Genomic DNA, 25,762 nt, shown 5'->3' with positions numbered 1-25,762 from the left:
GTGGCTGTCTTTCTGGTACTGAGGCTTCCAAGACTTTGCTAAACTTCTTCTCAGACAATAGACCCCATGTCTCTTACCATACACTTGAAGCCATTATAGTTTAAGAACTTAGAGTCCCCCTAGACAGTCTTTGAGAGCCAAAGTTCACTTCCATACTTCTCTGACAGCTCTGAAGATAAGTCAGAGACTAGGAGTATATATAAGTAAAGAGTTGGGGAAGCAGCCTATTATAGTGATAAGTGCAAAGACCTGGGTTCAAATTTTATTTCTGTTGCTTATTATCTATAGGACTGCTTTTAAGTCATTTACCTCTCTGTGCCTTTGTTTCCTCATCTGTAAAATGAAGGGCCTGGGCTAGATGATTTCTAAAGCTACTCTCAGTTCTAAAAGACTTACAAAGCACTCTATAAATATGATCTCATTCGATCCTCACAACAATCCTTAGAGATAGGATGTGTTTTATCCTCATTTTGCAAACAAGGAAACTGAGGCAGACAAATTAAATGACTTGCCCAGTCACCCAGCTAGTAAATGTCTGAGGCTAGATTTGAACCCAGGTCTTCCTGACTAGGTTGAGAATTCTTGCCACTCTCCCATGTTGCCACCATTCTTATATAGCCATATTGATACCAATACTGGAATAGAGATGTACATATTTTACTAGTTTACTCTGCTTCTTTCCTGGCACTAATTGTTACCTTCCCTAAGAGAGTCATCCAAGTGGTGGTTGCCAAAACTGCCATAAGTAGCAGGATCCCTGAATCCTTGGGACATGGCTTCAGAAATGATCCCCAGAGCTGTGCTCTGGGACTATAAAACCCAACCAAATTAACACCCTCTCTGCTGATGAGCTTTCTCAGACTTTTCTTTCATAGCTGGTATTTTTTCTTTTTTCCTTTCGAAATGCTTTGCTAACTGATAGGAAAATGCTTTTGCTGACTGGAAACAAAAAGACGTTGGGCAAGTCATTTAACTTCTTTGGGATTCATTTTCCTCATCCACAAACGCAGAGGGATAGCCTAGAAGGCCTCTAGGATCCCTTCTAATTCTGCAGTAATCCTCTGACCTGGGGTCCCAGTAGAACACCAGGCTGAGTGCAGATGCAAGGTTCCTAGCTCATGGCTTGGAGCTATGTTTTCAAAAACAAAAAACAAATCGTGTGGCTTGGGTCCTCAAAACTTCACCTGGGTCAAAGTCTTAATTCCTTAGAAATCCTCCTCTTAACCTTCTGGGTATCAGCCACCACAATTGCTTTGCACCTCTCATCTCTGCTCAACAGCCAAGTTGCAAGCAGCTTGACAGGAAGTAAAAATTCTTTTTGATCAACTTTCAATTCAAGTCAGTAAATATTTATTAAATATTGTATTAGGGACTGGGGGTGGGATGGGGACAGAGTAAACCTTGATTTCCAAAAGGGTATCTGCCCTCTTAATCTGTAATCTAATGACTAGGAAAAAGACATTTTCAAAGGTGCTTTTGTAGATGATCCAGTGAAGACAGCAAAGCCCAAGTGAGGAGGCTTTTTTGGTCACTATCAGAGGGATTTGGAGTTCATTGCTTTTTTAGAGAAGTGTGAGAAGGAATGGAACTATCAAATGCTTTGATGATTGACAGAAAGGAGCTTTTCTGGAGTCATTGAATGCCTAGCAATGACAATAGTTTTTTTAGCACTCAGCAATATTAAGTGTGTGTTTATATATGTGTGCGTGTGTATGTGTGGTATATAGAGTATTCAGAGAGGACTAGTGCCTCTGGTGTGAGTGCTTGACAAGCCTTTTTTCAGGGCTACTCATTCTCCTTTGGGGTCTACCTTTCAGCCAACTTTCACCTGTGGTTCCAAGGAGCCGTAGCATCCCCAGCGGTCATACCCCAGAAAAACTGTCTCAGGAGACAGGCTAAACTAGGTGGAGGGTAACCAATGGACCTCAAACTCATCAGTGATCTACGAGGAAGCCCACACCAAGACTTTCCTGGGGACTGGGTGGCTGAGAACAAGTTGTTCCAAATGCCATGAAGATGGAAGAAGCAGGCACAATAGAGTGCTCAGAGCTTGGGCAGACATCAGAAATGCCAGAATCATCCACTCTATCCATGGCCATCACCAGTGGTCCTGGCTTCTGTCTTGCCACTGGACTTCCATGACTCTGAAAGAGAGAGTGAGACTCTGCCTCACAAATCTAATTCAGGCAGGAATGAAGAGAGCACCATGGGTATCATTGGTCCTTAAGAACAAAGGATGAACAACATGTATACGTATATGTGAGTTTCTGTACATATGTGACACACACATACACATCAGTGTGATGGAGTAGATAGAAGGCTGCTCTTGGGACTCAAGTTTTAGATACTAGCTCCCTCTTGCCTCTCACACCAGATAAATTCTTTCGTTTGGCATTAAAAGCCTCTCAAGTTCTTACTCCAGCATACCTTTCCATGCTTCCTATGTTATTGTCCTTCATTCCACTCTGTGTTCCAGTCACTTTGGTTTATTTGCTGTTCCCCAATACACATTATTCCAGCTATTGTTTTCCTGCCTTTGTCCAGGCTGTCCCCAATACCTGGAGTGGCCCCTCTCTTCTCATCAGTGCCTCTCAGAATCCTTAGATTCCTGTAAAGTTTATCCCAAATGCAAGTCTTAGCCATATTTAACCTGATCCCCAGAGTTATGGTAACCCCACTATCTCCAGGCACAAATCACTTAGCATTATCAGAATTCCAGATATACAATACACAGATATGTATTTCTTTACATATATATATATATATTTATACACACACACACACACACACACACACACACACACACACACTTCTACTTATCTGTTTTCTTATCGCTTCCCCACAAAAGAACGTAAGCTTCCTGAGGATAGCAACTGCATCATTTTTGTCTTGGTATCCCTTGTGCCTAACAGCATCTAATATATATTTGGCCTTAATAAATACTTGTTAACTGAATGTTGATTGACATATACCGGTTTTATGACCACAGACAAATCATTTAATCTGTCCTTGCCCCAAGCAACCTTCTAAAATGAGAAGCTGCAGATAAGTTGCCAATCTGTGTTAGCAAATGAGGGAGTTTCTATCCTGGGAGATTCCTGTGCTGATGAAATAACAGGTCCTGACTTACACACGCACACAATTTAGGGTTCCTTTCAGGTCATCCACTTTTATCTCAGCTGTTCCCTTTACTTCTCAGAACACAGGGTACCATTAGAAACTCCAGAGCCCACTGGAAGGAAGGCAAAGCAAACCATCAAGGTTGTCAAGGCATGATTAACCCTACAGCTTTCTGAAAGAGGCCCATACTTCACGTAGGTTGCTGTTTTCAGGGCTGAAGAGCTGGTATGACTCAGAGAAATGCTCATTTGCAGAACTCCTCGAAGGGTGTGTACCAGCAGGAAGGGTGTCCTGATTATCCTCCCTGCTGCTAAGTTGGGCCAAATGCCCTCAGCTTCATGACGGCAAGGTCTAATAAGCCGCCATCTGTGTTCTCTGCTGAACTGGGATTGGATAAAATAGATTTGCTAAAAAAAAACCTCTTATATGAATTACTGTTGGTCTCAAAGCAAGACTGTATCTTGACAGACACTTTATGACCCCAACAGTTAGGGGTTCAAAAAAAAAAAGCATCAGGCATATGAATGGTCTCACCTGAGGGTAGGTGGAGAAAGAATTTAAATTTATAGGTAAGAGATCTAAGTGTCTCTTACTACTTCTGTTTTCTGGGACAAATTATTTAACCCCCAGCTTCTCCATCTGTCAAATGAGGGGCTTTCCTCCTTTAGTCCCTTCTAACTCAAAATGTACGATATTAAGATTTGAAGATCTCTAGAGATTTCTAATGGGGCTAAATAGATAGGGATGATACTTGAAGTGGAAGAAAAGATTTCCTTCTCCCCTACCCACCCCAAATAACTTCCCCAACTACTCAGCCCCATTAGAAATTCATTCCTCAAAAACTTAAAGAGTTTGGGTTTTCTACAACCACCTGATAAAGTGTAAATATACCCAGCAAGATACCTAGAACCTATGACTACTTAGTGATCCTCCAGCTACGGTCCTTGATCTACAGGCCCTGATGTTATTACAAAGAATTCAATTCATGGGCACCCAAGCTTGTTGTTTTGACTTGACTTGTATTAGCACAAACAAAAAAAGAAGTGTGAGTCAGTATGTTAGCATACCCGCCTTCTGTCAGCTGAATAAATATGCCTCGTACATATGTGTATTTCTATTTTTCTAATGCATGTGGATACTGTTGGGATGAATAAAATACAAATCCACTTAAAAGCTCTTCTGAATTCTCAGTGGTCTTTTCTCCATCAAGTGATACTAAAAATACATGTGGTGCAGTTAAGTTGAAAGAGGGTCCTCATATTTGAAGAGGTGGGAACCACTGAGTTAAGGACACATTACCAGGATGTTTGGAGAGAAAGAAAGGGAGAAGGGGGTGGGGTGGGGAATCGGACTAGAGAGGAGGCCCTAAAAGGGAAGTGGAATGCTACCTCTGGGTTCACAATTTTGCCTCAGGGGAGCCGTGCATCATTCAAACAGGTCCTGAGCTGAGCACCCAGTACCTCTTAGAAAACCAACCCTAACCAGTGGAGCTGTTCCAGGGGTGCTTTCCCCAGTTAGATCCAGGTTCCAAAAGGAAATGTCTGTCTCCCCATCAACCAGAACAAATCCAGAAGGGATGAACTGGAGCCAAGAAGCGGGCATTTTTACTTCCCCGTCCGCCATCCCAGAATTTTTGAAAACATATTGCCAGAGAAAGTCCTCCACCCCTCCTAGGATTAACTGCTACTCAACACCTCTGCAGATGTATAGGCAGTTAAGTGGTTGCAGGTCTTCCAGTGGACAGACCATGCAGGCTTTCTAGCATTAGTCACAGAACACGCAGTGGAAATGTCGACATTCCCCTGTTGTTATTTACCACCCCCCTGCATCTATGCCAAGGGCTGAAGTGGGTTTCCTTCTTAACTATTTCAATTCACTAAAAGAGGTGGTTGCTTGGCTTTCTGGCAAGAAATCTTGGGTTGGTCCTGCCTCTGGCACAGAACCTGCTATGTGACCCTGGGCCAGTTAGTAGCCCCAACAATTAATTCCCCGAGATGAGAAATTACATGCAGGTGAGCTGCCACCTGAGAAAGAAGCTGCCATCCTGGCAGTTCACCATGAAATCGCAGAACCAGACCGCACATTTTCTCTCACAGTTTTCACTTAAGTCTTCTTCTGACACCTCCTCATGACTTGGAGGTGGCCCAGTGCAAGCTCTGCTAGGTCTAGGAAAATGAAAAATCTTTGAGTCCTGACCTGTCAATGGACTGTGCATATCTGCCCTCTTGGATCAGTCCATTTAGGCTGGGAGAGGCTGGTCCATGGAAGGTCAGTCACCAGCTGCTAAATTTCTTGGCCACAGCGATCCATGAAGACTGTCTACTCGGGCAGGGAACATTGGGAGGGAGTAGCCCATGAATAAAATTGCTGTTCTTTTTGAAATCCTTAAGGAGTGTTTTACAAAACTCCTCTCGATACCAGGCTATTTGGTATTACAAGTCCAAAGTAAAAAGTGAGAAAACTGAGGCTAAAAAATTGGGTGACTAAGAGAAGTCCACTGGGGAAATCTCCTCCATTAGTACACTGTCTCACATGAGTTGGCACTTAATAATAAATGCTTATTGAAGGACAGCTAAGAGGCTCAGTGCCAGGCATGGAGTCAAGAAGACCCAGGTTCGAATCTGACCTCTGATACTTCTTAACTGTGTGACCTTGGGCACATCACTTAACCCTCACTGCCTAGTCTTTACTGCCTTTTTGCCTTAGAACTAATATTTAGTATTGATTCTAAGACAGAAAGTAAGATTTAAAAAAAAAAAAAAATAAAATAAATTATTATTGTTTAAGAACTTTAATTCTAGTGGTGTGGAGGTTCTAGTATAGGGATTCCCTTTCCCAATGAACATCAGTAAATCTTCTATAACTTAGTTGTTTGTTTTAAATAACCCTTTCTTTCTGTCTTAGAATTGATAGTAAGTATTGGTTCCAAGACAGAAGAGAGGTAAGGGCTAGGCAATTGGAGGTAAGTGACTTGCTCAAGCTCACACAGTTAGAAAGTGTCTGAGGCCAGATTTGAACCAAAGATCTCGTTTCCAGGTTCTCTAAACACTGAGTCACATAGCTAAGCCTTATGGGTTGGTCTTAGAATGTTCCCTAGAGGGGCTACATGATACATGTCAGAGGCAGGACTTATATTTAGAGTTCCTGGTTCCAAAGTTGGGCCATTGGCCAAGCTACACCAAGCTTCCTTTCCTAGATTTGTATCAGTACTAAAAAATAAAAATAAAAATACTTAAGAACCAGAGTTTATATTTGGCCACCTTCATGCCACGATGAGGCGTTAGAAGAGGCCTTTAATGAAGACTATATGGGGGGGAAATTGTGATCCAAATCTGTGATTTCATGGTGTAGAGAACTACCAACCCATTTCTTCACAGGGAATTCTATTCTCATCATGGCTTTATTCTCCATCTGTCTCTTCACTGAGGGATGACTCAAGTACCAAAGTGAGAGCCTGAGGATGTTGAAAGGGGAGGGAGCTCTCCATTTTACTGAGTAGATCCGTGCACATAGTAGGCAGTTTGGTTGAATTGATTTGAATTAGATCCTCCAGAGAAAACAAGAAGCAGCCCCTCAGAGGAGTGTGGTGGGAATAGTCTTTTCATCAAAGTAAGTTTTAATAAAAATGTTCATGCCAGTTTCTGTTCTCCATCTATATACATTGATGTCTCCAAGTAGACCTTATGCTCCCTGAGATCTTCAACTTATTATCCTGCTTTTGTTCTTATTTCCCTGATACCGGCTAATACACCCTAATACACCGACTTCCAGTCAAGCACAACAAATTCTAGTTAACTAATTAACATAAGAAGAAAGCAAAATGGTTCCCTGGGGACTTCCCCTCTTTACAGAGTAATCTGCACAGCCACATCTGGGAAGTGCGGGGACCCTGGGCCAGATCTCCTCTCTTGCTATTGCCTCTCCCCCCCTCCCCCCCCCCCCAATCTTTTTATACAAATGAAATTTAGCTAAAATGGACATATGGGAAATTTTAAAAGAGTAAAAGAAGTCACAGGTGGGGAACTTGCAGCTTGAGAGGAGTGTAAAAAGGAGAGTGAGGCTGTGCTGGAGGCAGCTCTAACTGACTTCCAGAGAAGTGATTGTTAGATTTTCAGAGAGAGCATTTACACTTCAGATATCCTCAAAGTTACAGATGAGGACCTGATTTGCTGTTTGGTTGATTGTCTGTACCTGAGAAAGATGGAGAAAATGCTTTTCATGCAGATTGTGTTACTAATACCAAATTAGTTTAAAACCATGTCATGCATACATTCTCCCCTCTCCAGAGCAATTATTAATCATTTATCAGTACAACCATGGAAGGAAAACACCCTCCTCTCTTTCTCATAGGTGTACCCATCAGCTGCTGCCTATTTGGTAGCCCTGATGGTCAAAGAATGGAATAGGGCAGCTGGAATCATTACTCTTGTTCTAGGGGTGACTGAAGAAATAAGAACAGGGGACCCCAAGTGATGACATGCTTATCTCTATAGTAAATAAGGACAGTTTTTCTCTTGTCTTCAAGGCCACGAGGCATCCTTGGCAGTACATTTTTTTTTTGAGGTAGTTATATATTTAAAGATCTCAATGCCACTTCCTTCCTCACTCTTAGGTCAGAAGAAGGTGCTCCATTTTTCCTGTTGCTATAATTAGAGAATAAGAAGAGGTCAGAACTGGAAGGGAACTTTAGAAGATCACCTTGTACAGCCTTTTACTTTGCATATGAGGAAACTAAGGCCCAAAGAAATTAAGTGACTTACCCAAGGTCACACAGGTTATATAATATGGGGAGAGCCAAAATTCAAAATCAGGTCTTCTGACTCCAAATCCAGAAGCATTCTTTCTGAGAGAGAGAAGGAAGAGCTCCATAATCAGTCACAGAGACTTTCAAATGCCATCTTGGTTTTCACTTCTCTCTTTGAGGTCTCAGACTGATCAATGACAGTGGACAGTTGGTTTTGTATTTTAAAGCATATCATTTAGATCTGAAAGGAACTTCAGAGATCATGAAGTTCTATTTTCCTTATTGTGGAGATGAAAGAAATGAGGTCTAGGAGGGTAAAATGTGTCTGAAATCCCAAAACTAGAGCAAGCAGCATAAACTATTGAAAAGAACATGGAAATTGAAGTTTCATGAGCTTGACTTCCATTCCATTCCTTTTTTGAGAGCTCAATAACAATCATGTAACCTTTAGAATCTCTTGAGGATCCTGGTCCCATTCTCCCATTCTCACAGCTAAGTTTCAGTTCCTGAAGCAAAGCTATTTCTCTCCCACAGGGTTCTAGGGATGCTCCAAAGGAGTTGGAGTTATTCTCAAATGCCATCAGCTTGAGACCTCATTGGTGTACTATATCCCAAGAATATCAGTTGAGAATCATTTGTCAGCCAGCCTCAAGGAACTTTTAGAAAGGGTTATTTGCTAAGGTGGTTCATTAATAACAATTGGGATAAAAGTTCTGATCTTCCAAGGTCTATAATATACTATCCCACAAGTGCATGAGGATTCCTGGGGAAAGTAGACTCAAGCTCAGAGAAAGACTATATCAAAGGAATAATTCACAGCTCCTGGTTGCTAGAAGCTCTTCTTTGAGGGGTACTTGGACTTTCCCCCCTAGGAATGATGCCTTTGCTTTGACGGGCTTCTTCTATCACCATGAATCATGTCCAATCTGTCCTTGACTCCCAAAATAGACTCTGACATCAGATGATCTGGGTCTGCTCTTCATTGGTTAAAGATAAAACCAAAATAGAAGTATGTCAGTATCTTAGCTTGACCTTGCCAAATGAAAATACACTCTTCTTCTTCTCCTTCTCCCTTTTCTTTATATCTTAGAATCAAAACTGTGTATTGGTTCCAAGACAGAAGAGTGGTAAGATCTAGGCAACGGAAGTTAAGTGGGTCACACAGTTAAGAAGTATCTGAGGCAGATTTGAATCCAGTACCTTCCATCTCTAAGTCTGGCTCTCAATCCACTGAGCCACTTAGCTGCCCCCAATACAATCTTTTCTAGCCTCCTTATTAACCACCAATACCATCCTACTGGGGAGTCCATGGCAAGACAGATTTCCCGAGGAGCTGGAGAGCAAAGGAGCCACTTTGTTCTCCTATGAACATCTTGTGGCAGACAGCTATGCACCTGATTCTCTTGTGACTTAATGGCTCTAGGTAGCAAGGAAGAGTTTGAATCAACTTTCTATTTGTAGGGGGAGATAAAAAAAAACAAAAACAAAAACATTTCTCAGCATCTCCTGAGTACCACTCTGCTATAGGCAAAGATTTTAACCACTTTTAGGAGCACTAAACTCCATCCCCAAACTCCTTGAATTTTCCAGGAAGCCAAGCACCTTGCTGACACTCATCTTTTCTTCATTTCTTTGCTCTCTTCATTTCCTGTTCTCCTTATCAACTTTCCCTAAGTCTGTTTCTTTGTGTGCATCTGAGAGAGGATCTCTAAAAATGTAAGCTTCTGAGAGAAAGTCACAATTCAGCCACTGATCCAACCAAGTTTGCTGGACACCTTCTAGCCAGGGGCTAGCTATCCCTTGTGGGGAAACAAAGGTAAATGGTGCAGGATGCCTTGTCTCGAAGAGTTTATAGTTACAGTCTTTCTCTCTTTTTTTTTGGAGGGGGGGGTGGTGAGTTGTGGTTTTCTTCAGTCCTGTCCAACTCTTCATGACCTCATGGACCATAGCATGCCAGATGCTATCCTTGAGGGGTTTCTTGACAAAGATATGGGTGTGGTTTGCCATTTCCTTCAGTGGATTAAGTCAAAAAAGAGTAAGTGACCAGCCCACAGCTGATGCTAGTCTGAGACTAGATTTAAATTCAGGTCTTCCTGATTCTACCGAGCTACATCAGTTACAGTAACACTTTATTTAAATCCCTATTGCTTATATTTCTTTGTATTCTCTATAGTTTCTATGATTAGGATGATACAGAATTGTATATAACTATAAGATCTTTTCCATTTATTGCCCTCTCTATATCATGTGACACATTGTAATCCATGGTGCTTAGACATCAAAAGATCATTGATTTAGGGGGCAGCTGGGTAGCTCAGTGGAGTGAGAGTCAGGCCTAGAGACAGGAGGTCCTAGGTTCAAACCCAGCCTCAGCCACTTCCCAGCTGTGTGACCCTGGGCAAGTCGCTTGACCCCCATTGCCCACCCTTACCACTCTTCCACCTATGAGACAATACACCGGAAGTAGAAGGGTTAAAAAAAAAAGATCATTGATTTAGAGCTAAAAGAAATCATCTAGCCCAGCGATGGGCAAACTTTTTAAAGAGGGGGCCAAAGGAAAGGAAATACTCATTTGTCGGTCTGTTTTTAAGGCAACTCTTTCGAAGTTTCATTATATTGAGGCCAGATAGAACATTTCAGGGGGCTGCAGTTTGCCCATCACTAATCAAGCCCAAACCCCTGGTTTTTTAATTAGAAATTAAATTACTTGCCCAAGGTCTCAGTAAGTGGTGGAACTGGGATTTGAACCCAAACTTTGTAACACTATATTTACTGTTCTTGACACTATACCACACTGCCTCTAAATCATGGAGCTTAGAGCTGGGAAAGGATTTTAAAGCCATTGTGTCCAATCCCTTCATTTTATAGGTGAGAAAACAAATCCTGAAAGGGGGTGGAATTTTCCCAATGGCACCTGCCAGCTGCTGTTGTAGATGCTCAGGTAGCAGTTAGAATATAAATACTCTAATATCAGAGGGCAAAAAGTCTGGGAGGGGCAGAGTGAAGGAACTTTGGCAGACAAGTGTATTTATGTTAAAAATAAGATGCATAATTTGGTATTGTGGGGAGAGTGGGATGCATTCCTACTGATTGATCACATACTTCTTTAGAATAAGCCATGACCCCCAAGGGACTAAAGCTCCTATTTTGGAGACTACTGAATTTGAAGGTAGAAAAAAGGGATGAAGGAAGGAAGAAAAGAAGGAAGAAAAGAAGGAAAGAGGGAGGGAGAGAAGGAAGGAAGGAAGGAAGGAAGGAAGGAAGGAAGGAAGGAAGGAAGGAAGGAAGGAAGGAAGGAAGGAGAGAAGGAAGGAGGGAAGGAAGGAAGGAAGAAGGAGTATCCAGGAAAACATTAACAAATACATGCAAGCTAATGAAAAGAAGTTCAGAAAGGCACAAATGGGATTTTGTTACTATTGAATTAAATTTAGTACATAATTAAGAATATAATAGAAAATAATAGTTCCATATACAATCCTTTTTTGTTCTTTCTATACTGAAATGTTCATGTTTATTGATAATTAAGTTCATCATAAAAAAAGAAAATGTAAAAATAAAAAACCTGAGTCTTAATGAGATTTTAAATTACTTTCTCAAGATCACATGGTTAAAAGGAAGAAAAAAAAAAACTTTAAAATATTTTCTGGAGCTACTCTCCCAACCTTCATTCTCACTGGTAGCCAAGGTCCCCTAACCACATTTCCCCTTGGAATCTGGAAGTAGCCCTGAGGAGAGAAAGGGTAATTTTGCAATGTTGTAACTCAAGCCCCCAGTAAAGTGCTTCCTCCCTTTATTGTCTACCACTTGATATTAATTAACCACTCAGACTTAATTGGTTTTTAGAAAGTTATTTACAAGCAGCTAGGTGGCACAAGGGCTAGAGTGCCAGATCTTGAGTCTGGAGGGCCTGGGTTCAAATATGGCCTCACACACTTTCTAGTTGTGTGACTCTACACAAGTCACTTAACCCTGCTTGCCTCACCTTTGCTCTTCTATCTTAGAGTTGTTACTAAGACAGAATGTAAGGATTAAAAAAAAGTATTTATCATTTAACATGATAAAGTTGTTACAATCAGTATTCAAAATATGGTCCCGGAAATTTATGATAGAACCTGAAAATGAAATAAACAGTAATAAAAATTAAAAAAAAAATCTATGACATACTGTCCCATCAGCACATAAAGAATCCAAGGGAAATATGAGCTCTGTTCCAACCTAGTTCACAGTTCTGATTAAATGACTCATTTGAAATGTTTTCAACTGACAAAGACATAGCTGAGTCATTTACTTTAAATATATTATGATGAGAAGCAACTGGGTAGCTCAGTGGATTGAGAGCAAGGCTTTAGGTTTGGAGGTCCTGGATTCAAATCTGGTCTCAGACACTTCCTAGCTGTGTGACCCCCAGCAAATGACTTAACCCCTATTGCCTAGCCCCTACCACTCTTCTGCCTTGAAACCAATATACAGTATTGATTCTAAAATAGAAGGTAAGGGTTTAAAATAAATAAATATAGTGTGATGATTTGGTTCTATCAATTTCCATCAGTACACAAATAAGACTTAGAAGCACATAATTTTAGTAGAGTAGTTTGGTGTTTTACAAACCCAAGAATGTAAAATACTAGAAGGGACAATACTTTATTCAGCTATAATTGCTAGGAAAACTAGAAAATAATTTGTTAGAAAATAGGTTCAGGCCAATCTCTTATCTCATATTCCACAATAACCTACAGATGGATATGTGACCTATTGATAAAAAGGCCACCTCATTTTTTTTTAATTTGAGGAGAATGAAAGGAGGAAGCCTTAGAAAGCTCAGAACACCAGATTCAGTATATGATATGGGACTTCCCCTTTAGTATCTGTCTGCTTTTCATGAGTCTTTAAAAAAAAAAAAGAAGAAGAAGAATGACAAAATTCATCCAGAAGAACAAAAGATCAAGAATATCAAGGGAATCATCAAAAAACAGTGCGAAGGGAAGTGACCTACCAATTCCAGATTTCAAACTGTATTACAAAGTAGTAGATAATCTGGTATTAGCTAAGAAATAGAGTGGTGGATCAGTGGAATAGGTTTGGAACACAACACACATAACCATAATAATCTAGCATCTGATAAACCCAAAGTTAAAAATTTCAGGAACAAAAACTATTGGGAAAACTGGAAAGTCATCTGGCAGATATTGGATATAGGTTACCATCTCACACTGTAGTTCAAAACTAGTATACGATTTAAATATAAAAGGTGATGTCACAAGCCAATTAGAGGAACATGGAAAATTTTACCTGTCAGATCTATGGACAAGGGAAGAATTTATGACTAAAAAAAAAAAGACAGAGAGGATCAAAGGAAGTAAAATGAATAATTTTGATTATATTAAATTATAAAACTTTTCTACAAACATAACCAAGGCAGTCAAGATCAGGAAGAAAGTAGGAAATGGGGAGGGGGAGTTTCTTTAATAAAATAAAATCTCGTTTCTGGACTAGGAAGTGGGAAACCTGGTTTTTAATTCTAATTCTTCCACTAACTCATTGTAGTGACCTTGGTTAAGTAACAAGGCCTTATTTTGCTCATTTATAGATGGAAGGTATTAGGTTCGGTCAAATTTTTCTAGCCCAAACTATGGAGCAGACTGGCATACACAATTTGTCTAAGCCAGCCTGTCCTTTTCCTGGGCAGGAAATTCCTAAATTTCCTATTTAGATGGAGGTGGCAATAGGAAAGGAAGATGGAGTCGAGGTGTTTTCTGAGGCTCAGATGGCAGAGATAGGAGAGGCAGGAAGAAAGAAGAAGATAGAGATGGAAGGAGCAACAAAACCTAAGCTCTCCTAGGTTCAGAAACATTTTTTTTTAGCATTCAACACTGTATAAGTCATTGAGTAGCCTCTTAATAAAGCACATGGAACTGAACAGAACTGAACAAAGCAATACCAGGGAAAGGAGGAAAAAGAAGTCGTCTGATCTTTAAGTTTATAGGTTTCAGAAGGAAGGACGCCCAGCTGTAAAAATTTTGGGGACAGTACAAATTTTTCACTTCCACATACAGCCAACTGAAAAACACTAGACCAGATGATCTTTAATGTACTTCCCAGATCTAAAATCTATGTTTTGATGGTTCTAAGTAGAATCAGAAATAATTCCTGAAAGAAGGAAATTCCATTCAATTCCATCCTCGCTGAACCACAAAAAATCAAGGTGGGAAGAGATCTTACAGAAATGATCTTCTCCATCAATTTCATTTGCCAGATGAGGATTCTGAAACTCCTAGGGGTTGAATGACTTGCATAAGGTCACAAAGTTAGTCAACTCCAAATGGACTTGCTCCGTAAGCAGCATTATGCTCAGAAGTTGAAGTCTAACTATACTCGTGATTGCCGGAAATCTGGCTTTAGCAAAGCAATGCATAGCATGGAACTCCAATTAAGGCATGAATACAAATAAGGCCAACCTAGGCCCCATGAAGTCTGGGCTCAGGACTCAGACCCATTTGGAAGATGTTTTAATTTCATTTGCTTTTTTATTTGATTATTAAGTGTAGTTTGCACAGAGAAGGAGGGAATGCCTGTCTTTATTAGCTGATTGCTCTTCCTTTCTGGCTCACTTGTCTCCCTGGTGAGTAATGGGGAGGCTGCCTTTCTGGAACACCAGGGAAAAGTTCCAGCAAATTGCAAAAGCATGTTCCTTCCTTGAAAAAAAAATCTTTTTGTACTTCTGCTGATTTTTTTAAAGCAAATTTTATGAAAGACTTCCATAAAAGACCTGAATTTGTCTTCTCTTTCTTTGTTCTCCTTGTTGAACCTTCTTACTTCTTTTATGCTGATATTCAATTTAAAGGAATAGAGAAACCTAAAATCAGATGAGCAAGTGATCTTGTAAATTTGTTTTTTAATCAATGGAATTCTAAGCATTTAGCCTAAAATAAAAGGATAGTATGTAACATCCTCTCATTAGAGATGTGGGGGAATATGGGGAAATAATATTATATATGCTGTCAGCTGCATATTTGTGTCCCCTTAACTTTGCTATACAGCAGTATTTATGGGATCATGGGCTCATGAAGTTACATATCTAGAGTTGGCAGAGACCTTAAATGCCATATAATTCAACCTACTCATTTTATAGTTGAGGAAATGTCTTATTTGGGGTACATTTTAGGAAATGGCTGCTTTTGGGGGGGAGGCATTAATAAAATAATACATACAGAATAAGTCTATTCCTTCCATACAGTCTTTCAAATATTTGAAGAAAATACCACTTCTAGCAGAGGGAAGAGAAAAGTTAAGAGTCAAGAGTCAAGAAGACTTGGGCTCAAAGTCTTCCTCTGACAATTACTAGCTCTGCTATCACAAACATTACTTGATTTCCTTGTTAGTAAAGAGAAGGGGTACTGGAGTCAAAACCTGAATCTCTAGCCAAACTTGGAAAATTTTGTATGAGACTCCCCTAATTGGTGGGCAGCTAGTGGCACAGTGGATAGAATGCCAGGTCTGAAATCATCTTCCTGAGTTCAAATCTAGCCTCTGATACTTACTAACTCTGTGACCCTGGCAGGTCACTTAACCCTGTTTACCTCATTTTCCTCATCTGTAAAAGGATCTGGAGAAGGGAATGGCAAACCACTCTAGTATTTTTTGCCAAGAAAACCCAAAATGGGATCATGAAGAGTTGGCCACAATGAAAAAAATGACTGAACAATTGGTGGAGAAAATGATGTCGGTACACTGTGTGCTTACATGAGTGGTGTAGTTGGTTTGAGACCTTTGGAGAGGAAAGAAATTATTCCTTGTTTTAGAGACACATGTGGTGCTATATTCTTTTAAGGATTAACTCCAGGGAGGAGAAAGAAAAACTCCTGTGCAGATATGTAGGAAAAGCTGTCTTCTTGACATATCACTGATTGCCAATTGACTTAGAAACTGAGAAATTTCCCTTTCTATGACATGAGGGCTTAACTCACTTGGTTTGAGCTGAGATAAACTTGCTCCCATCTAAAGAACTCATTTACTGTTATGTATTTTCTGACCTATTTTAACCTGCACAACTTCTCCAAATTCCATGTTATTTGCTTGGATAAATGGGTTTATTTTCTAGTCTCTATTCGTAATGATCTTTTGTGTAACTAATGGTGGGAAGAGGCCATATTGGTGTGCTTGGCATACTCTTCTGCCATTAAAAGAAAGACCAGGAAATCAGCTTATTTTCTGAACCAATCATACCAGCAACATGACAGTACAGATAGATTTAATTACAGTCTGATACACCTTTTCTCAGAAGAGAGCAGAGAAGTCAGCCTCATGACAGTTTCTCTTCCTCCCCTCAAGGCAGGAATCATAATCCCCCTAGGAGAGAGATGGACAAAATTCCAGAGATATCTTGACTATATGTTTAGCCATTTGTCTATATGTGTAGATATCCCATGTGGAAATACATAAGCTACTTATCTTATACATTGTGTACACAAAGTATACTGTAAACATAAACGTTATTTTTTAAAATATTGTGAAAGTTCTTCAGTGATTTCAGCAGTAATAAAACCAGTAAGAATCAGAAGAAGATTTAAAAGGAGGAATCAGAGTTGCTAAGGAGAAACAAAGGAGATCAGGAGAAAATGGCTCACTTGCTTTTAGACCAAAGAATGATATAATCTGGCAGGCTTGGGAGTGGGGAAGAGTTCAACCCAAAGAAATCCTTTTATACAGATGCTAGGTAGCCTTTCCCTCTATTTGTCAGACAATAAGTTCTTATGGATGTGATAAAAGGAAGAAGATTGATAGCCTTATTTTTTCCTGATGAGGAAGAAGTAAAGTCCATGTACCATGATGAATCCTACTGCTGGGACTAATCCTCAGAGCCACAGGACAATTGGATCTTCATCCCCAAGATTCCAATTTGAGGTTACTTCCCCAACAACCTGTATTCAGTTTTCTTTTTTCCCCCATGCATTACTTTTTTCCCCCATGCATTACTCAATTTAGACAAATCTCTCAGGCCCCTTTTCTCCCATCATTACCTTCTTCAGAAAGTTAACAAGATTGTGTCCAAATAGGGTAAGCTGCTCTCTTAAGTCCACTGTCAGTCCCCATATGAATTTGCCCTAGGCACCAAAATTCCTGGTTATGGCTCTGCTAGTCCCAGTAACAATTAACATCTGTACTAGTGAAAATGGAGTGCAATGCTTGGTGCAAAGAAATCTGGTCTAGAAATCAGAGAATAGAAGGGGTGGGAGAGTTTGTCTTGGCCACTAACCCAATGCCTTGTTTAGCTTTCCCACTTCCCCTCCATATTATCTAGTATTCCTGTATGTATCTTCAATTATGATTGTGGATACACTGCTTTTGTCATCTATTCTGCTAGTTCTAGGGAAATTATGGAAGACATTTCAGCATCCTTAGTTCTTGCTTCTACTTTGGTGACATCCCTTGCCTCCTGTGTAGGATCCTAGTAAACTCATTTTCATCTCTTTATCAAATTTGCTCTTAAGATGAATTTGTTCTTACTGTGTAAGTGACTAACAACTTAAAGTGTTTTCTTTTCCAAGGGGATTACATTTCAACAGGGATTTAGCCTTAAACTGTAAGAATTTAACTCTTGCTGGGAATTTCCATTATCTGAGAGCAAGTCAGAGAGGTATTCTGGGTGTAACAGAGGAAACTTCCTTTGTCCCCAAAATTATAAAGGAACAAAATGATTATTTGAAGTTACTTGTGCCTTCAAATCCTGTTGTAAATTCCCTTGGGCCGTGGACCATGTCTTCTTTGTAAATAATCCAAATCTCTTTTCTTTCAATGGATAATCTGTAAATTTATTTTTATATTTGGAAGGGTCTTTTCTCAAAATGAGAGCATAAATCTACCAAATGCCATAATCTGTATTCTTCTATATGCATTTTCCATGTCTTTCCAAATAGCCAGGCCATTTGGTGTTTTTGGCTTTGTGGCCACTTATTTGTAGTCTTTTTGTATTTGTAGTAGGCACTTAATACAGGCGTATTGATTGGTTCTTTTGGGTAATATGGCATCAAAATCTTGAGCCATTAGTAAGAGTGCCATTAACAGAGGCCAGAATTTTCTTGTCTTTTTTTTGTCTCTAGACATACACCATACAATGCCATTCTGCCCAATATCTTCATAATATCAATACTTCATGATTAACCTCAAATGCAGGTTTGTGAATCCATAGTGTAATGTTTCCTGGCCACTCGCCATTGTCTTAAGACATTTTTAACAGTATCCCTTTGGAAGTGTAATATTATTCCCAAAAATTCTGTTTGAGGAACAATATCTTGTATTTGGTTATTTCATTTCAGAAATTAGTAGTTTTTGGCAGAAAGTTTGGAGTGCTTCAAGCAAAGGGTAGATGTCCACTTGTCAACACATTGCCAAAGGGATTCTTTGGTTAAGGGATGACCTAGATAACTATTGAATTTTTTAAAATTTATTTTTATATACTTTAAAATTTTTATGTTATTTTATTTATATATTTAACATAATATAATATGTAACATAGAAGTAATAGAATACATATAATTTGTTATCGATATGTAAAAGATTATAATAAATATGTTTATCCAAGAAAAACAAATGCTCATATCAGCTATGTCCAAAAATCTAAGTCTCATTCTTTTTTTTTCCCCTCCCTCCCACCCCTTCTCCATTCCCAAGAAAATAGGTAATATTACATAGGCCATTGTACATTGTTTTGTATATTATCATATAATACATATTTCCCTGTTCATCATGTTGTGAAACATATTCTTTACACTGGAGAAACATTCATGGAGAAAGAAGAGTGGAGAATGAATTCTGAGTACTGGCCCTTGGTTATCTTTTAGACTGATATTTTCCAGTGTGCCATTTTTCTGTGGATTTCTGGAGTGTTCCTTCAGTCTAGGTGTTGGTCCTAAGGAAGGTGAAGAAGAGTAGGATTCCAAGTATAGCAGTTTTGTCTGCACTGGGCCAAGTCACAATGGCCCAGACACGGTAGGAAGGAGCCCCATAACTAGGGCAAGATTACTGGAACTTAAATGTAGAGGGCACTCCCAGCATGATCCCAGGGAAATGCCTCCACACTCCTTTTCCTCCTCCTCCCTCCCTTCTTATCCATCTTCTAGTCCTTTAGTAGCATAGAAAACTGTATATGTCCCAGGGTTCCATTCCGTTGGTTGCATCTAAGAAAGACCTCCCCCGCTCTTCCCCTTGCCCCAGGTACAAAAATTTCTAGTTATGGTCTTGCTAAAAGAAAAACACTAAGCTATTTTCTTCACACAAATGTTGATGATAATTTACCTGAATATCATCCCGTGTATTTCAACTGATGGTATATGATTGCTGGTAAGTGGTTTTAAATCTGTGTGCCTCAAGGTCTCCTCTATGAGAGACAAGATAATGACTACCTTATTTGCTGATCACTTCTTAAACTCTCCCTTACACATTCACCTAGAAGGGAGCTCTGGTTATTTTTCTCTGAAATAGAAATGACTTGATTGATTGCCTTTCAAGAAAAGTGACTTGCGTGTTTCTCCCTGTCCTCCCCACTCTACCTTCCTTGCTACTTTCCTTGTCTTTGGTCTGCCTCTCCTGCATCTCCCCTCTTCCTGGTTAACATCAACCTGAAACACTGCAGAACTATCAGAATAGTTATAAGAAGGGCCTTTAATTGAAGTAGAAAGATTAATCGGAGACCGGGCATAGATCCTCAGTCCTAGGACTTCCACTGAACTTCAGAATGAAGTGTGCTGTGTAGATTTTGGAGAAGGTCACTCATTTGGAACTTGCACTAGCCATAGTCTGAAATGACTGGGACAGAGGGACATGGAGGCAGTGGTCAAAGGCTAGGGTACCTGGGAGTAGTCTAGAATCAAAAGGAGAAATGGTGAAAACAAGAAGGCACTTCAACTTGACCATATCTTATCCAGGGTGCCCAAATGGGTGCTTAATGGCCTCTTGAGTGGGACAAGGGTCAGTCAGGGAATTTTCTTAAAGGCAAGATCCCATGGGACAAAGGTAAAAAAAAATTTTTAAACCCTTACCTTCCATCTTGGAGTCAATACTGTGTATTGGTTCCAAGGCAGAAGAGTGGTAAGAGTAGGCAATGGGGGTCAAGTGATTTGCCCAGGGTCACACAGTTAGGAAGTGGCTGAGGCCAGATTTGAACCTAGGCCTGGCTCTCAATCCACTGAGCTACCCAGCTGCCCCCAACAAAGGTAAATTTGAAGTTTCATAAAACAAGGTTGTTCCTAGCAGGCTGGTCTAGTTGCCTATTCCTTTTTTCCCTCCCTCTCTCCTTCCCTTCCCTTCTTCTTTCTGTCTCTCTTCTTCCCGCTTCTCTTTGGGAAAATGTCCCGGACTGTCCAGAGTAATCAGAATCTGGCTTCCACTGTCTGAGAGATTAAGGCTTAATAATAAATCAGGGCTTGCATCCCCCAAACAAGTTTCACAAAGGACCCCTCCTTGCATTTCAGAGAAACACAGAATCATAGGATATTAGAGTTAGAAGCAACTATATTGATCACTAGACCAAGCCCCTCATTTCCTTCTTTTCTCAGCTCCATACTCTAAGTAGGCATCCTGAGGAAAGGTGGTGGGGAGAAGAAAGTGGAACTGCCTCTTTTTGTGCTCCACTCAAGGGCTGCAGAGACTCTTTGGGTGGTGGTTTAGCTTCTGCTTGGAAGTCAATGGAACTCCTAACCACTAAGCCACCCCACTTCCTCTAGTCCACTAGTTTTTCCTTTTTTTTTTTTGGCCTCACTTCTTAAATAGGAGAGCCCACCTAGGATGCAGATGAATGAGGAAGTGATTGTTTTTGTTTTGACAGTACAGCCACCTCAGAAGCCTCACTCCCTAGGGTGTTTTCACTAGTCACTTGAATGCAAAACAAAATTTTCATTTGCTTGCAATTTAATTTCTCCAGGTTAAAAAATAAAACAAAACATCCATCTGATCCAGAAGAGTGAATTGGCACCTTCTATTAACTTTGACTGGGTTGGGAGGGAGACCCAGTCAAGAAGGCTTATTAAATGGAAAGAAGATGTCATTTCAAATGTCACACTGGAGTTGCATGAACCAGATTCCTTATGATTATTCATCCAAAATAACTGGGCTCATTTATGAGTTGTTCAAAGGAAGATAAGCTGAAAACAATGCTCGTTTCCACAGTACAAAGGGAGACTCCCTCAGTTCCCCATATGCCTCTCTGGGCTTTTAGGATGCATGCTTCTTTTTATGCATGCTGATTGCTGTTTCATATTTGGGACTATTTACTTTACCAAGCAATTGCCACACAGCTAGCACACACTGCAAAACATGGTTAAGAGGGAGTGTTTATGGACCTCTACACTAATGAGTTCCATTTATGGAGCATGTGTCTAGCAGCTGAGCTAGGTCAGCTAAGACAGCACATTAATAATTCCTGGGACCTTGCAGCCTGGCGGAACACACCAGCTCTATGAAGCAGCATGACGGATGGTTTGGGGGAAAGCTCCTGGGAAATTTGAGGCTCCCTAGAATGTACTCATGCTTAGCTAGCAAAAAAGAGTTGAAAAACAAACAAATAGGTTTGGGATAAGGGTGACCAAAATACTTGAAGAAATCCAGAGCAACACCTCATAGCCATTTAGTTACAAAAAAAGGAATTGAGGAAGTTTTCAGAATTGCTCTTAAAGCAGTTGAATTCAGACTTCTACACTAGACGTGGCTGGGAGTCTGACCGTCAGAAATCTAATAAACAAAAGGAGAAAGGACCAGCACAAATAGAGTTTATATAAAGACACAAATGAAATATTCATGTACTCGCACGCGTGGATTTAATCACTTTCAGCTGTACAGATAGACACACATATTAAAGTATTTTCTGGTTTGAATTTCTAGAACTAATAGGAGATCTAGACATAGACACTGATCAAGGAAATGATTATACCCTGGGCATGGTATACCCTCTCACTCTTGCTTTCTGGACAGGTTTAATCACCCCACTTTAACTCATGCTGGCAGATCTGGGGTTGCAAGGAAGGATTTGCCTTGCTGCTACCACTCATGCTCTATGACAATGATGGGCAGCCTTTTGAGCTTGGTGTGTCAAAATTCACCAAAAAACCGAGCATAACTCAGGTAGTGTGTCACTTCGAGGAAAAAAAAAAGCATAATTTCATGATATTTATAGTTTAAATAACAAAAATTTATAATTGTAATATGTAATTGTATTTAATAAACCAAAATAGGTAAATTAATATAGGTAGAATTGTCATCTATAGTGCACAGAGTGTCTACACTACACTACAGCAAATGTTTCATCCTCGGCATGCAGCCCCATACTTCTCTGTATGTGACCACGTGTCATCAAAAATGGCTACGCGTGCCAATGCTGACATGTGTGTCATAGGTTTGCCATCACTGCTCTATGAGGATCCTAGAAGTAAGCCTACTATGAAGGAAGCTATATTTCTACTAATTACTTCTATAGCTCCTGAGTGACACACTACCTGAGTTATGCTCGGTGGGCTTACCATTTACACAAAAGCAGTTACAAATAAAGGCAAAACCATAATAAGCAAATGTTAATATAGTTGCTCAAGAGGAAGCAAAAACCAGGAATTATCAAAACATCACATAAACAAGTTACACGCTTTCATCAATGTTCAAAGTGTCTGTGGGGGAGAATGAGAACATGCTTATTCAACCCTAGCGGGGAGGTAAAAGAATAGAGAAGCCTATATATCCAGTATAGCTCATAACTCTAGACTTCAAGTCTTGATATGCTCTTCCTTTCAGGAATAATTTGCATGTCACTAAGCTGCTTTTCTCCTAGTTGTTTTCCTTCTGTTCCTTACTGCTCTCTTGCTAGGCTAAACCACTTCTTTTCTGGGATTGGGCTGATCAAACACTGACAAACTTTTGGTTCATGGCCACCCTAATCAGGGCACTGAAAAAAAGGTATTTGTTCCCTTTCAGTGACAAGAGTTACTATAAGCTGGTGAAATGCCAAGTTCCTCAAATACGCAAATAGAGCATTACACTTTGTCCAATTGTCTCAAAGCTAAGCTTCTTCCAACATTAAAAGAGATGCAAAGTCTGCCTTTCCCTCTCTGATTCTCTCTCTCTCAAACCAGAGAAGGCACTAGAAGGCAACCAAACACCAACAGAGGTTTTCCCTTTCAGGTTTTCCATAGTACCTGAGAACAATAAACTCAGACAATTCTGTCCACTGTAGGAGCAATCAGCTCTCTTTCAATCAACCTGGCAGCTGAAGAACTCTTTCAGCTCATTCAGTGTTTCTCAAATCAAGCAGCAAAGCAATGCTTCTCCTCTAATCAGCAAGCTCCCATCAAAGGAATTGAAGAGTCAATGGAGTTGGCTAGAAGCCTTCTGTCTTTTCTCCCCTGCTTCTTGTAACTTAATCCTGTGTCCACTTTATTTTTCTAATTTCCCTTCTCTATATCTCTTTCTATTGCTTCTTCTCAAGACCATTCTCTGACTTCCATCTTCCAGTGCCTCAAATCACATTGTCAGTGATTTATCTTTAACTTATGAAGATTCATAAACTATTATTCCTGCTTTTGCTTTCTACTAACTGTAATTCTATCAGATCTGAATTTAATAGACATATAATTTCATGGTAACCAAACAGTTATTTGATTGATAATTTAGTCAGTTACTGTCTTTGAAACTTTAAAAAATAGTTGCATGTAAGTGAGCTGATGAACCATAATGTCCTGTAGCTATTATTATCTCAATATCTGTTCTGCTTTGAAATAGATGTTCTCAGTACCTTCATCAAAGGGGCAGCTCTCTATCTGGTCATCAGAATGATCTTTCCTCAACATTTTATCAAGAAACAGTGTTGTAAGTATATTTTTAATCAATTTTCCTTACACAAAATATTCTTTTTACTGCCCCTCTTGTGGAACTAAATTGTTCACACATGAAAGGGAGCAGTATGCTATCCAAGTTTTGAATGAGTTTTTGAAGGCAGCGTGGCACTGTAGAAAGAATTCTTTCTTGGAGTCATAGGTCTTCATTTTAAATCCCAGCTATGACTCTTATTGCTTTGTGATCTTAGGCAAAGGTCTGAACCTCTCTGGGTTTTAGTTTGATCTTCTGTCAAGTGAGGGGATTGACTACATGACCCCCAAGGTTTCTTCTAGCTCTAGCTCTGTGATCCTATAAAGAAAGAAAGACACATTGGTGGCAAGGAAGAAGTAGAGAGGGATAATTCCAGCTGGAAGAGTGACCAGAGTAATGGCTCACAGAACAGGGGAAGGTGAACTTATTTTTCTTCAGTGATGTCCATCAAAGCTATGTCTATGGTAGGCACAGAAGCCTATTTTTTTCCTTTGGGAAAAAAAAAGGGGAGTTGTGTTACTCATGTTACATTCAAAATTAGTGCTGCCTACCTACATAATCTTACATGAGCCATTTGATCTCACTGGGGCTTGGTTTGCTCATCTGTATAATGAAGATGAAAGGAGGTCTCTTTCAGCTTTTGATCCTCATCTGATTTATCAGATTATTATCTGATTTTATAATTATAACAGATAATTATCTGATTCTATAAGTATAGAATCTTAGAGCATTATAAAGAATATTAAAAACATCCAGTCAAACCTCCAGAATAGTATAGTGGATAAAACTCTGGACTTGGAATCATGGAGACTTGGATTAAATCCAGCCACAGATAAAATCTGTAAAGGATCAATTAACTTGTATATATTTTGGTTTTATAGAGCTATTCCAAGTTGTCTCTTTCATCAGATTCTAAGATCCTTGAAGGCAAGGATTGTCTTTTGTCTTTCTATCCCTAGTATTCAGCACAGTGCCTAATACATAGTGCTTATTAAATACTTGTTGACTTGACTCAGACATTTACAACCTGGACTGTGCCAGCTGAAGCTTAAATACCTTGGATACACAAGAAAATAAGATTCATTGGAAAAGACTGATGCTCGGAAAGAATGAAGGCAAAAGGAGATGGCAGAGGATGAGATAGAAAGGGTTATGGAAGCAATGAACATGAGCTTGGACAGACCATGGGAGATAGTGGAGGACAGAAGGTCCTGACCCATGAAGATCCACGGTGTCATGAAAAGTTGGATATGACTCAACTACTGATCACACACACATGGCCCTGGATCAGTTAGTTAACTTCTCTGTGCCTCATTTCTTTGATCTATAAAGTAAAGAGATTTTATTCTCTGGCATCTAAAGTCTCTTCCAACTCCAAATCTATAATCTGATAATACTACAACAACTTTTCTAAGGCCAAAAAAATGACAGGGTAGACTTAGAATTCCTGACTCTTACTCTAGCATTCTTTCCAATTCAGTTTGTCTATAAGCATTTATTATGTTAACCTGAAAAAATACAGTTCTAAAAAGTATAGGTCAAGAAGACTATCATCTTGAAAAACTACACAGAATCTTAACACTTGGATTATAATCTGGGAAGCCATACTGAGCTATAACACTGGGACTTTCACTGAAGGAAAAATGGTGATTCAATTCAGTCATTTATCTTTTTTTAAGTTCTTTGTTTTAAGACTCTAGGAGAATCAGTAATGGAAATTATCTGTAAATAATGTTATCAAGTGCCAATTATATGCAATTCACTATATACAAAACCATACGTTTATTATGGGCAAGTAGAAACTAAGTCTATGAATCCTCATGAAGCAATAAAACAAAATGCTTTAAATTTTAAAATAGAAGAAATTGTGAAATATCTCATGGGAAAAAAAACAACTGAACTAGAAAATAGATCAAAGAGAAATAATTTTAGTTATTGGAGTACCTGAAAGTCATGATAAAAAAAGAGCCTAAAAATCATATTTTAAGAAACTGTATGTGTATGTGTGTGTGTGTGTGTGTGAGAGAGAGAGAGAGAGAGAGAGAGAGAGAGAGA

Source organism: Gracilinanus agilis, chromosome 6 (genome assembly GCF_016433145.1).
Source record: "Gracilinanus agilis isolate LMUSP501 chromosome 6, AgileGrace, whole genome shotgun sequence".
NCBI lineage: Eukaryota > Metazoa > Chordata > Mammalia > Didelphimorphia > Didelphidae > Gracilinanus > Gracilinanus agilis.
This window is presented reverse-complemented; position numbering follows the sequence as displayed.